The sequence below is a fragment of the Carex rostrata genome, chromosome 11, assembly GCF_964058835.1.
Source record: "Carex rostrata chromosome 11, lpCarRost1.2, whole genome shotgun sequence".
NCBI classification, from domain to species: domain Eukaryota; kingdom Viridiplantae; phylum Streptophyta; class Magnoliopsida; order Poales; family Cyperaceae; genus Carex; species Carex rostrata.
In genome coordinates this window covers 3,285,972-3,295,454 of record NC_135928.1, presented here as the reverse complement: position 1 = coordinate 3,295,454, position 9,483 = coordinate 3,285,972, and the positions used below count along the sequence as shown (strand labels likewise).

At 33.2% G+C, this 9,483-nt stretch overlaps 1 long non-coding RNA gene across 1 annotated transcript; it reads right to left on the bottom strand.

The window, feature by feature from the left end:
* Window positions 1-2,088: 2,088 nt before the first annotated feature.
* On the bottom strand, window positions 2,089-4,580 carry LOC144561677 (uncharacterized). Its single transcript, XR_013513912.1, has 3 exons — window positions 4,391-4,580; window positions 3,720-3,763; window positions 2,089-2,628 (listed from the first exon to the last, which is right to left on the bottom strand). It is a non-coding gene; the product is annotated as an uncharacterized LOC144561677 (long non-coding RNA).
* Window positions 4,581-9,483: the final 4,903 nt, after the last annotated feature.

The following is a 9,483-nucleotide window of genomic DNA, read 5'->3' as shown; positions in this document are numbered from 1 at the left end:
ATGGATAATTTTTGGATGTTAATTTTTAATTTATTTATTCATATAAAAAAAAACAAAAAAACAATATTGTTTTGTGTACATGTAAAGATAATAATATGGATGACTTCCAATAATTGTATTTCGATTTATGAGTAAAATTTTATTATTAGAAAATTAGTAAATGGAGGTGTGATGGAGACATATTTGAACCATATCATCTTTAATAAATACGTGTATTTAAAAATATAAGAAGAAAATTACATTCTGAAGTTAACATTAATTATTTATCTAGTTCTGTGTACTTAAACAAAGCCCATCTATATATCTTGATCTAGACTTTAAGAATAATTTGATCGTAATTTTATATAACTTGTAGATCGACATGCAAATTCTTCCATCTTCATTTGGTTTGTTTGGAGTGTGAGTGAAGACGGTAAAGACTCAAATTATCTAGTCATGCATGCGCCATTAATTAGAGAGATCAGTCTCTTTCTTAATCATATATAAATTTAGAGTGATGCTTCTATGGACATAAGGATCTATTTGTAAAATGAACATATTTTTATTTTCAAAGTTCAAACAGTCGATCCGAACCATTCATCTTGTGCTCCATATTAATATGTGCTTGGAGACCAAAAGTTTACATTTTTCTGAATTTTTTTACTATTTATTAAGATGGGTACAAAATTCAATGGTCTGAATTTGATATTTTTTGTACCCATCTTAATAAATAGTAAAAAAATTCAGAAAAATGTAAAATTTGGTCTCCAAGCACATATTAATATGGAGAACAAGATGAACGGTTCGGATCGACTGTTTGAACTTTGAAAATAAAAATATGTTCATTTTACAAATAGGTCCTTATGTCCATAGAAGCCTTTGCCATAAATTTAATCTTCATTGACTCTAAAGTCATAACAAAACATATAATATAGATCGTCAAGATTATATATTAGATTAAGAGCAATAACCGGATCGATAAAAAGATGTATTATATAACATAATTTTTTTTAAAAAAAATAGCTTGATCTGCAAAATTAATTATGCCATGTCGTACATGTTAAAAAGAAGTAATATAGCACTACATCGTCCAAATTATTTCTAAGAAGGTATAAATATTTGAATAATTATATTCATCTCCACACTCTAGTTCCTCCTCTGTCCCCGTCGCTACAGAAGAGCAAGATTATTATGATCCCCCACTAATTGTATGGTTCTCCATTTTTCAGCCCCTGTACTTGTTCCCGTATCAACCTTCATAGGTATACATACTTGGGAAAGAAGAGAATAATACTTGCAAAGTAAGAAATTAATACTTACATGCGTAACTTGATATGATGATCCCCACTACTAGAATTTCCGTTTTTTTCAAGGGTAGCATCTGTATTTTCAAGGGTAAGAAGGGCCCTTGGAAATAAAATCGAGTTTACTGACACATTTAACTATTTTCAAGGGTAGGCCCTTGGAAATAGAAGCGCATGGAAATCTCTGATGCCAACCCTTGAAAATGCTTGTTATCCACTCTTGGAAATACTTTTGCACGACCCATGACCCGCTAAACAGAACGAATACTATATTTTATTGATAGCCCATATTATTTCCAAGGGACTACTCTTGAAAATGTTTTGGCAAGTTTGTTTATATTATTTTATAGTGGGGCTCATGGAAATGCTGGAGCAAAATACTCTTGGAAATATTTTGTTGATTCAGTTTATATTATTTTATGCTAAGGCCCATGAAAATGCTGGAGCACACTCTTGGAAATATTTTATTGATTCAGTTTATATTATTTTATAATTAGATATAATATTTTCATGAGGCTACCGTTGGAAAAGTTTAGCTCTTAGAGACAGAAACATTTTTGATTATTTGAGATGCCCCTTTGAATGATGAAAATAATAAATCACAACAATAAAACTAGTACAATAAACACCCACAATTCCAATTAATAATACTAAATTATATAAAAAGATTACTAAATAACACAATAATAATATCATATTATGCAAGTATCATATTTACAAAATCAAAGTATCTCATTATTCAACACAGTTTCATATATCTATGATCAGAAAAAATCCACCTACAATTTTTCTCAAAACAAGAAAAGTGTCAAAACCATTAAAAAAAACTCAACGCAAACTAATATATCCCCACTGGTTCTAACTAATACAGTGTACAGGGGGGATTTCATTGTGAATATGTCTAATAATCATGAATATCAATTACATTTTCTTTTGCTATATTAATTTTTTTCAAGATGGGATTTCATTGTAGGAGTAAGGCTAGTGACTGGTACCAAGCCGGTACCAGCACATCAGTTTTACAACTGACCATATGTCAGCATTACACAACATATATACCAGTAGCATTCTTTTACTAATATAAACTCTTTCTAATAGCTAACCATGCAAAATAAAACCTGAGTTACAACCCAAACAAAACAAGTCTGACAACAACTATTACACTTTTGCAAATAAGTCCACATAACTAAGAAAATATCAAAAACTTGAAATCAGCAGCTAACAAATAAGCAAACTGTCAATTTCCAAATGGTTCAAACAGCCGATTCAAACCGTTAGACGTGGTCTGTATATCAACAACATGTGCATGGTCATGCTCAAATGTAACCTGCTCTGCTGGCTTGAACTGCTCAGCCTGCACAAATTATCAAAAACACCAATTTAAAGCAAAAAAATAACATAAAAAGAAAAGGCATTTATTTTCTGGAGTGATTCAATGTCATAGTTATTAGGCAGACTAAACTCGATAATCAAAACTATAGGTTAGGCAAACAAAGCAAAGGAAACCACTTAAATTTTCCTAACATCAACCTTTTTAACAAAAAATTTGATTTCACTTTCAAACCCTTTCCCAATAGGTAACTATGCAAAATAATTTATGAGTTATAAGTTATAATCAAGTGTGCTCCAGAAAGGGTTAGCGGAGGGGAAAGGGTTTATATCGTAATTGATAATTTGGTTTACTTCCACCTTTGACATTTCACAAGTCATGTACCCCTTTGACATTTCACATAAGGACTGTACCAGTACACTAAGAGAGAAGTAAATCCAATCTCCACTTGATGATTGTACTTTTCAGCATTTAGAATTTGTTACCTGTCTTTCCTGCTTTTTGAGAAAAAAAAAACAACAATTATAAATACAAAATTATTAAGGAAAGCATGTACCAGAACAAGCATAATCAAGTAAATAGAAAGCAAATAGTAAATCAAAATACAACTTAAAGCATACAAGTCAAAAAGCTAACTGCAGAAGTGTATATTTGGATTTCATCATAAATTTTATTTACATATGACTATTTTACCCTTATTTTCATATGACTATAATACAAAAACATGAGGCGCACCATCATAGGAACGAAGAAAGTTGTCTTGCAGAAAAAAAAAATAGCCAAGTCTAATGCTTGTTACTTGTACCTAAAATCAAGTGAGTCAGATACCAAAAAGGATATTGCGCCATTATAAATTATAATGACATATCATCCGTCGAGCATACTTATTAAAAATAAAATCAAAAGTTTATACTTCTTGATCCATGGAAATGTTTCTTAATCTGTCTATTTGATTTTGCCTAACCTATAGTTTTGATTATCGAGTTTCATTTGTCTAATGACTGTGACATTGAATCACTTAATCGAATGGTTCAGATTTATTAGTTCTCATTAACAAATTAACAAATTTGATAGGAAGGTATTGCTGCTGCATAAGAAATGCATACCCTCTATCTCTCTCTGCCCGTCTCTTCACTTTGCTCTTCGTTACCTGTAAAGGACAAGATCAGTCCAACAAATCATAACAATATCGTACTTAAACCAAGAAAGAACACTAGCTTGTGCTATGGATGCTGGGTTCACAGTTTCTTGAGCTAGGTAAAAACAACTAAGACCAAGCAAAAACAATGTCAAGTACCGGACCAAGTGGGTACCACCACTACCATGCCAGATGGCTCCTCTACAATTATGTAACTCCATACTTTGGTGACAAACAAATTCAACATAGAAAACATAACAACTGGTTCTAAGTACAAGTTGAGTGCCTTAGCACCAAGTATTTCAAAAATCATTTTGAGGAATTTACTGGTACTTTTTAAACTTCTAAAAATCTTTAGGTCTGACATGAGTCATTACATACCAGTTGTATGGACCATTAAACCCAACAAATTAAACAAAATTATTGTAGCTGATCTGATTACATTCAATGTACATTCAGGTTCAGATTGGATTTCAATTCACATCCTTCCTGAATTATGAACCTTGATAAGGACCCATTCAAGATTAACCTATTTAGCCTATTCAGTTGAAATTGGTACAGAAACAAGGAAACAAAGAATTAAATAGAGAGAAATTTGGAACAGAAATCTCAACTTGATTTTAAGCCTAAATTATTAACCTGAAGTGAAAAGGCAGAGGTGGGGACAGGGAACAAGGAAGAGCGGAGGCGGTGGCGATGGGAGGAGGGGAACGGGGAGGAGAAGACTGGAGGCGGTGGCGACGGAGCTCAGATCTGCAGAGGTATGAGCAGGAAGGGGCGAGAGGAAATCCTCGGAGGCGAATGGATCGCCTGTGAATTTTAGCTGAGAGAGAGGATCGAAGAGGGGAGATGAAAGATACTCTGGACGGAGGAATTCGTACCTCTGAGGTAGAGAAAAAGAGAACTGAGCTTTTGAGTCCAATAAGCTCTAGCACTGTCCGATCTATATTAAGATATGGGCGCACAAAAATTGAAGCATTTACACATGGATATTTAAGCAGAGCCCACGCATCTTAATTTGGATCGGACGGTCACCGAGTACATCGAACCAAAGAACCATCCGGACCTCTCTGAATTCAGAGAAAAAAAAGTTTGGACTTTGGAGAAGAGACGATTTTTTACAGAGAGGGCTGAGATAAAATTTGGTACACCCATGTGGGTCCTCCTAGTCTGTGACACAATATTGATTAATTGGATGTATCCATTGGTAATTTGAACAGCACATCTTCTATCAAACGGTTCAGATTTACATATGTTTCTAACCATTCGATGTTTCGATATTCCGTCGACTTGATGGATAGGTAAACTAAAATAAATTTTCATCAAAATTTGCTGCAGGAATATAAATGCAGTGCTCTTTAATTTCAACGGTTCCGATCGACCAACAGAAGACGTGTTTACGTGCGCCTTCATTAACTCACAAAGCAAGAGTATATGTTTCATAAGACATATACTCTTGCTTTGTGAGTTAATGAAGGCGCACGTAAACACGTCGTCTGTTGGTCGATCGGAACCGTTGAAATTAAAGAGCACTGCATTTATATTCCTGCAGCAAATTTTGATGAAAATTTATTTTAGTTTACCTATCCATCAAGTCGACGGAATATCGAAACATTGAATGGTTATGAACACTTCACGTTAGATCGAAATTCAGACATAATAAAACTTCAAAATTTTTATGTTGGTTACGTTCAATTTTTTCTCTTGATCATTTTAAAACAAATATGGAATAATTTAATTACAGATCGACCGTTAATTTCTCACGTGAAAATGAACGGTTCGTATATATTTGTTAAATATGGAGGGGCAAATAATGATAAAAGTCTATAAGATGGACAATTATAACTATGATTTGGTTATAGAAGATATAAATTATTTTATTTTATTTTTTTGAATTTTTTTCATATTATTTGTTGCACATATATTATTTGGAAATAATTTTTTCATATTTTTTGCTGTGCAAGCATTAATTAATTTGTATATATGTAAATCTGAACTGTCCGATTGAAAATTTGTTGTTTGGATTATCAATGAATATGACCATTTATCTTATGTATTAATTCTGGATCAGAGATAGAATAGAGGATGACAAATGGATCCCACCTGACACATCAGAGATGAATAGTGATTTTTTTGTCAAACAGAGGCGCTTAGTGAAATTTTTGAAAAATAATACCCCCTTTCCTATTCTCCAAGTCCAGTTGAGCGCGAAACGAAAATTTTGCCAAATTATTTCCCCCTCTTCAATTGGGGTTCCCTTCAATTACGATCCGTAATTCTCCCAGTAAATGCAATAGGTCTCCTTTCCATCTCTTCTCTGTAGACTTAACAAAATCTCTCCTCCTCTCCTCTCCTCTCTGTACTCTCTAAGAAAAAAGAGCACTATCGCCAAAACCCTAAATCGGATCTACACACTCCTATCCAAGCCCTCCTCCTGCAATCAAACCAGCGCCTCGCTGCTGTCCACACGGCGGTCCGACAGGAGCTCCTTCAATCCCTCAAATCCTTCAGCCACGGTGTTTGCCTCTGTTGCCGTGGGGTCCACTGAACCCCTTGTTGATCTGTAAAGGTACTAATCTCTCGACGAAACCAAATTGAAACCTCTTAGGAGTCCACTTAGGCGTTTTTTTTTCCATTTTACTTCTCTTAAGTCAGATACCAAGTTGAAACCAAGTACTTCTCGACAAAAAAACCAAATTGAAATCTGCTGAACCTCTTAGGGTCCACTTAGGCATTTTTTTTAAATTAAGTCCGAAAAAACCAAATTGAAACCTCTCTTAAGTCCGATACTTGTCTATTTATTCTTTCAATCTAATAGTTTTGGCATGATTATCCATAGGAAAATTATCCATCTTAAAAGGTTGAGAGAAGGCTAAACCCCCAAAGAAGAGCTTATTTTGAATCATCACCATCATCATTATTTTGGGAAGGGCTGGGTATTTGAGGGATGGGAGGTGGGGTGGTGGGGTGGGTTTGAGGGTTGGAGGTGTTGGAAACATGGAATGAAGTCAATTTAATTCGATTTGATTCATTCTAGTATACTGGTAATTATCCATAGGAAAATTACCACTTGGGCGTTTTAATAATTTATTGTTTCCATAGGAAAATTATCCATCTTAAAAGGTTGAGTTTTGGCATGATATACAAATGTAACAAACTCTGAATTTCAGGTTGAAGGCCGTCATAGCTATTCCAAAGGTGCAGCCTAGACATGCAATAGCTATTTGGAAAAAATACCCAACCATGAGATCTTTACTGAATGTGTATATGGACCCATCTAGACCTGTGAGTTCTGTTTTAAACTTGGATGTGCAGGCCACTTGAGGATTTTGTTACCTATTTTGTGCCATAGCAGCTCAGCAATGGGCTGGGAACAGTAATACAGTAATGGAATCTGATATATAGGGTGGTCAAAGGAAGAATGTATCTAATATATCAGATATACAGTAATACAGTAACAGTTCAACAAGGGTAGCGCATGGAATCTGATATATAGTTAAATAGATGCAAGCCTTAAACCAAGTTAAATAGATAACAAGATAACAAGCCTTAACTTGTTATTGATATAAATTCAACTTGTTGAATATTGACTGACATTTAACTCTTGTAAAATAGGAATCATAAATAATTAATGTTGCTTGGTTAGTTCATAGTTTCCAATTTTAATTTTGTTGCAGAACAATATATAAATAATTAATGTTGCATGCTATATATGTGGATTGTTTCAACGAGGTAACTTCTTCATGTGATATTCAATTTTCAAGGTTTCTGTATTTTATTCCATTTTTCTTATTTTCTAAATGATTTATATTTTTCTAAGGAGAATCTTTATTTCTAATGATGCAGGCTTGCCTTATTGCAGACATAGTACACCACTTTGTAGATGCCAAGCTCGACTTTTCTATAGGAATTTGCACGTTTTGTCACCCAAAACATATCGAATCCTTTAAAGAGGTAATTATTCTTCTATTTCTTTTTCTTAGAGTGAAAATTTAGGTTTGTTAAAAATGTAAATGCTTTATCTCAGGGGCTTGAATTTTTGACACCGTATTATGTGAAAGGCTTGAATTTTTTAATAGATTTTATGTGAAAGGCTTGAATTATATGATATGTGCTGGTACCGATCAGATCAGGAACTGCTCTGAAACTTTGCAGTCCAGTCCTATTCTGTTGCAGTATTTTCAGAATCTGTCACAAACTGAAACTACTCATAACTTTTAATTGACAAATGGTTTTAGATTGATTCTTTCACCAAACGGTTGTGGTTTCAGTGTAGTTTTAATTAAGGTAATATTATTTGAGAAGTTCTGAAAAATGTGTGAAATATTAGTAAATTAAGATGAGATACAAATTCTTAATTTTAGTACCACTAGGTTGAGTTGGCAGCGGTGCAGGTACCTGTCTAAGTTAAAATTGCATTATAAACTTTTAAAGTTAAAGTATATTATCATGTTTCACTTCCTTTCTATACGGTTTATATGATTGAACTTTTCTTATTTATAAATGATTAAATAAAGCGGTGCATAGGCATGAACTTTTAACTAGTATAATTATGTACTGCTATACATATAGCAAGGATTATAGTTTCATCCCCAAAATATGCCAAGTCCCAGTTAACCCAATTGGCAATGTTGATTCATTTGACACTGATTTATTTTATAATTAAGCTTTATTTTATCCATTTCAGCTCTAGTATGTGAATTTCTGAAAATGTTGCATGCTTTGGTTGCTTAATCAAGTTTAACAATCCATTACAATTGTGCCAGCACACTGTAACTGTGTAGTTCTTTGAAGTATCATGGTAACTTTTAAATAGTTTTAACATTTATGTCTTTATATTATATAAAACAGAATGGTGCCTTCATGGTTGGTTGCATGCGCTCCCATTGGTAAGTTCTCTTTTAATGTTCAATTTTCATTAATTTTTCATTTTACTTTTAGTTGCCTCATTCTTAAAACTTCTGTTTTAATAATCTACAAGGTGCATTTTACTGTGCACATTGAAAAAAACTACAGACCTTCATACAAATAGACTTGTGATACAATACTTGGCAATTACTTCTGTCTTAATTCATAGTCTTACTAACTACTTGCACATTACAATTGAACTTTTATTTGAGCCTCGAATGGTGCATGTTTCAGTTCTGCTATACACCTTTAAAATCATGTTCTTTTGTTGTATTGGGCTTATTAGGTTTCCTTGTTAATTGAGATATCTAATTAGTGAGCTACTTGATAGTTACCGTTGTACCGATTTAGTTCTATTACTCTTCAATGTTTATATTTTCTAATAATATAACCTTATTATAAGTACGTGCAGCTAAACTTGTTATTTTTGTTAAGCTTCTATAGGATATTTTGGGAGTTCAATTGGAAGAAAAAAGCAAGGCAGAACTTGCTACTTTACCTACATGGTATTTACTTTTCCTTTTTCTCTCTAAAAGTACAAAAACCTTAATATAAATATATACTATTAATTACTGGATGTAATTTTTGAAACATGATCTGAATATAGGCATTGCATTGTGGTTAGCTGCACGAGGTGCTAGAACGTAGATGGTGAGATCTATCAACTGTTAGAAAATAGCACCAACCATCAACAAGAGTAAGCAAGCACATAATTGTTATTAACCTTGACTACTGCTCATTAATCCAACGACACAGCATTATAATTTGTTAATTTGTAGTTGGAAGGCAACACAAAAGTTCACATGGTTTAGAGTTCCATTAAT